This window comes from Myotis nattereri (assembly GCF_964212035.1).
Source record: "Myotis nattereri genome assembly, chromosome: 3".
NCBI classification, from domain to species: Eukaryota; Metazoa; Chordata; class Mammalia; order Chiroptera; family Vespertilionidae; genus Myotis; species Myotis nattereri.
In genome coordinates, this window is record NC_138077.1 from 6827211 (window position 1) to 6832576 (window position 5366).

Sequence of the window (5366 nt, forward strand, 5' to 3'; positions counted from 1 at the left end):
CACACACACACTCACACTCACACTCACACACACACTCACACACACACACACACTCACACACACTCACACACACACATACACACACACTCACACACACACTCACACACACATTCACACACACACTCACACACACACACTCACACTCACACTCACACACACACACTCACACACACACTCACACTCACACTCACACACACACACACACTCACACACACACTCACACACACACACACACACACACACTCACTCCAGTTCTGGTTCCCATTTATTTAAAATCTCCTTTTATTTCTCTGAGATCACTGTAAATTTTTAAAAGTTTTCTCCTGGCCTGACCCATACTTTGTTTGCTTTCTCCGATGTTTTTAACTCTGCTCGTTGGGTTGGCTGGGGACAGGGTCTTGGTCTTTCATGGGAGGGCCTTCTCTGTGTCTAGTGGGCTCACTGTTCCTGGTCCAGCCTCGAGTCAGCGGCAGACGTTTGGAAATCCCGTGTGCACGGGTGAGGCTCATCAATGGGCGAGTGTTACTGCAGGGTGAGGCGGGCGGGACCTTTAAGTGTCAGGGCCGCAGATGTCTTCCTGCTTGGAGGTGCTGGGTGCTGAGAGAAGGGAGAGAGGCTGCAGGGTGGGGGTGGCTCACTTCTCACCTTCAAGTACATAGGATCGACCTCATTCCTCCTGCTGAGCTCCTTCCAACCCCCGGCCCGCAGTCACCAAGTCCAGCCTGGCTGATTCAAACGTGACCGGCTTTGATGGAGTGGGGGCAGGGCGGGAGGCCCAGCCGGGGAGAGGCAGCGGGGGAGAGGCCTGGTCTCCCTGCTCCTGGGGGAGACGCTCAGCGGTCCCATTCCTCTCCCATCTCCTCTTCTCCCTTCAGAGTCTGGCGCCTTCACCCCCGAAGAGCCACATCATTACTGTCAGATTCAACCACCATGCATTGCTCTATCTAACGGCCATCCATGTGCCAAGTGCCTGTTCTCAGTGTTTGAGCTTCTCTCGTTGGGGACCAGGAACAAACAGTTCACCGACCACGTGGCCGGCACACGTCTCTCCACGTAAGTGTCAGCCAGGCCGCGGCTGGCCCATGGTGACAACTTCCAGAAACGGCCCGTCAGGCTGAGAACCACCTCAGCACATGACCTGGGCCAGGTGGCCTCCTCACAACACACCCCTGGCCCGTCACTGGATGGAGGGGGACTCCAGACGCCCGCCTCTGCCGTTCCTGTGAAGGGTGCTTGTCAGTCCCTCCTGGGGACACGTCCTCGGTGCCCGCCCTCTCTCCTCCCTCCCCAGATCCTTCCTTCAGGATGAAGGGCTTTGCTCCTCTGTTGACCCTTCCCATCTGCCCTGGAAAGACCAGCTCAGACCAAGCCTCCTGGTTGGGCACCTCGTGTTGGTCACGTCACGGGGTCCTCCGGCGTCATCCAACATCATTTGCCTCCCCCTTCCCCCCAAAGGCCAAGATGGGGTCTCACGGTGCTCTGTGTCCTTCCCTGTGACCCCGGGCAGCCCTCCCATGGCGCGTCTTGCGTCCTCCGTGGGCTGTGTTCCTGGGAGGCGCAGAGAGGCAGAGGCGGGGAGAAGCCTCCTCCCGGGCAGCGGGCAGCGGGCAGCGCTCCATTCCCCTCGGCCCCCCAGGAGACAGCGAGACAGGCGGTCCCCTGGCCACCGGGAGGAGGCAGCTGCCGCCCCCGTCAGCTTTCTCCAGCCAGGCCACCTCCCCACCGGCCTCCTCACGGTCCCGCAGGGGCCACCTCACCGGGGGCTCGTTTTTCCTGTGGCACCGCTGGGTCCAGGCAGTGACTCAGGCAGGGGAGACACCGCAGGGAGACCGAATTCTTTGTGGTTGCCACAGAGGGTCCGAGGCGTGTGGAAACCTCCAGGCTCTGGTCCAAGCGACAGCATCCCACCCAGATCTTGTTGTAGAAAAAGCAGGCCCCCCAGCACCCCGGGCCCACACGCCTGGGAGTGTCTCACTGAAGAGCTCCACGCCCCGTGCCCTCGGCCGTGACCCACGCACAGTCCTGCGTGGGGAGCAGAGGCAGAGGCCCCCGGCCTGCAGGCTGCTGACCTCCCACTGCAGTTTTCCTCACCGAGCCCAGCGTCTGAACACATTCGTTAACCGTTGCGCTTGCTTCTTGCGGTGCGAACATCTGTACTAAAGAGTCTAGCACTTTCCATTAGCCAGGGTGACAACGTCCTCTCTGCTGGCCTTTCTTCACCCGGGCACCTGGGCAGCTCCAGAGCGTCCCCCGCCCGCAGTCAGCTGAGAGGCCACCCAGCGAGGGGACTTCCGGCAAGGTTTCCCATTATCGGTGGCTTCATCCCCTTCGATTACGTGGGTGCTTTCTTAGGTCCCTTGTGGCTTAGGAACACACAGGTGCCCCCACTCTCCTTGGTAGGGACCCTGGCTCTGTGGGGGACCCTGGATCTGTGTGGGGCCCTGGCTCTGTGGGGACCCTGGGTCTGTGGGGTACCCTGTGTCTGTGGGGGACCCTGGGTCTGTGGGGTGCCCTGACTCTGTGGGGACCCTGGCTCTGTGGGGGACCCTGGATCTGTGTGGGGCCCTGGCTCTGTGGGGACCCTGGGTCTGTGGGGACCCTGGCTCTGTGGGGACCCTGGCTCTGTGGGGTACCCTGTGTCTGTGGGGGACCCTGGGTCTGTGGGGACCCTGACTCTGTGGGGACCCTGGGTCTGTGGGGGACCCTGGATTTTTGGGGGACCCTGGCTCTGTGCCTCCTCTTTCAGGGGCCACTCAGTAACTGGACATGAGTCTCTTCCTTGCTCCAGAGTTGGTCTGGGGCTTCCCTGAGCCTGGCACATGTTCTCCCTGTGCTGCTGCCTCTAGCCGGGCCCCCAGATTCCCACTCTGACCCACCCACTGTGTCTCCAAAGCCCCTGGCAACGTCTCCACGCTGGGCTGACAGGTGGTGCTTCCAGAACACCCACCGCCCTCTCCCAGGGTCCGAGAGGGGCCCTCTGCCTGTTTTCCTGAGAAAATGCGGACACACGGTCCACACGCACCTCCAGGTTTTTCCGTTGTCCAGCTCCCCTGTGGGCGCCCCACCGAGGGCCCCGTGTGAGAACAGCTGGGCTCTCACCTCCCAGCCCCTTCTCCCCCTTTCCAGGAAGAGCAATCCGATGTTCCTTTAGGAAACGACCACCTCCACATTCAGGGGTGAACCCACTGGCCTCCCCAGCCTGGCCGACCAGAACATTCTCTTCCCACAAATGGTTTGGGAATGGGCACAGCAGGCAGACAGGCAACCACACTGCATCAGTTCAGAGATGCCGTGAGTTATGAAATGCATTGTTACCTAGAGCACCTTCAAGAGCGAAAAAATGATGCCCATTTTGATGGAAAGAAGCCATGACTCTCAGAGCTATAAAAACACGGGAAGAAAAGAGTCTAAGAATTTATGAATTATGTTTAATTTGGGGTTTGGGAAGGGGGGAAGCTCTCTTTCTGCCGGGATCCTCCAGCTGAGGCTACATAAGCTTGGAGATGTCAAGGCCATTTCGCTAGGGGTCTCTCCATTAGTGCAACCAACACCGAGGACAGGTGACGTGTGAGCGCCTAGATCCAGCCGTTCCTGACACTGTGCATTTTTCTTTGCCACGGGGCCTAAAGCAGTGACTAGGATCACTGCGTGGGGTAGGCTGTCATCTAGCGTCCCTCCTCAGTCCCCCTGTGCCACTGTCCCCCTGGCCCCACGCTGGTGCACAGACACAGCAGAAGGCCTGGAGCTCTGGCACCTGAGAATGTGGGCACAGGGCCTTGGGCGATGGAGCGCTGCACCCCTGAATTCACATGGTAGCTAATCAGTTACGGAGGAGGGACAGGGAAGAGAGGGGAGTGGAGGGAGGGCAGGAAGGGTGGAGGGAGGGCAGGAAGGGGTGGAGGGGGGCAGAGGAGGTGGAGGGAGGGCAGGGGGGAGTGGAGGGAGGGCAGGAAGGGGTGGAGGGAGGGCAGGAAGGGGTGGAGGGGGGCAGAGGGGGTGGAGGGAGGGCAGGGGGGAGTGGAGGGAGGGAAGGAAGCGAGAGTGAGCAGAGAGGAAACTGTCCAGGACGAGGGGTCCAAGGCCTCCAGAACCAGCCGCCATAATGGAAACTCAGGGCCAAGGATTCTCTCCTCGGATGGCAACTCCCGAAATACCTGCTCCCTTCCTGCTGCAGGCGGCCTCGGTGACACCGCCCACCACACCCACGTCTCTGAAGTAGCTAATGCTTGGCACAAAGCTGTCTCTTTTTTCCCAGGAGGAAAGAAAAGTGAGTCTCGCGCTTGATGTGCTGCTGCTCGGGGGCCACGGGCCCCTCAGCACCCCCTCCGCGCGTCCCTCCTGGCCCAGCCCAGGGCACACGGGAGGGGCATGACACTTCCCTTCTGTGAAGCACTGTAAAACCAGGTACACAAGATAAGTAACTTAAAGGGGAGAAGGGAGAGCTGTATTTTTATACATTATCATGTCTGTGGTATTTCTGCCCAAAGTACATAACCTAAATCAAATCCTGGGCAGAATTAAGACACATTTCAAGGCCATTCTGCAAAATAACTGCCAGTACGTCCTACAAAAAAGGCAAGGTATGAAAGAGAAGACTGAGGGAGAGGGGGCTGAGCCTCCTGGGCTGCGCACAGTAGGTCCTGGGCCAGGGAGGAGGAACGGACGTCAGCTGTTACTGCTGGTGGTGGTTTTTTCCTATAAAGGACATTTTGAGACAGTAGGAAATTTAAAATGGATTTGTGGATTAGATGGTAGGATGATCTCTATGTTAATTTCTTGATGTTGATGGGTACACAGTGGCTACATAGTGGAAAGTCCTTGTTTTTAGGAAATACACACAAGTGTTTGGGGTCATGGGCACAGTGTCTACAACCTAAACAGACGGGTGGACGGGTAGGTGGGTGGGTGGGGTGGATGGACGGACACATGGAGCAAATGAGCTGAAATGTAAAGGAATGGGGAATCTAGGTGAAGGGTACACCCGAGTTCTTTGTACTAGTCTCCTAACTGCCCTAGACTTTAAAATTAGTTCAGAACATCACGTGAACAAATGAAAACAAGGATTCTAAACAAGGAGGTAAATACGATGGTGTTGGGAGCTGCTTCTATCAAGACTAGATCATCTCGCTGCCGGTTCACACACAGGTGGCAGGGTCCAGGCCGGAGGCAGGACGCCTGTCCCCCTCCCCCTCCCCCTCCTTCATCCCTGCATGTCCCTGGCTAAGTCACTGCCCGCCCACGGACGGGTTCTGGAGGAGCATCCCCCGCCCCCCCCCCCCCCCGCCTCCGCCACGGCCGCCTCAACCTCTGGTTTTCAGAAATCAGACTATTCGAGCTTGTGGATAAGAGAAAGCAGTCTCACCGAC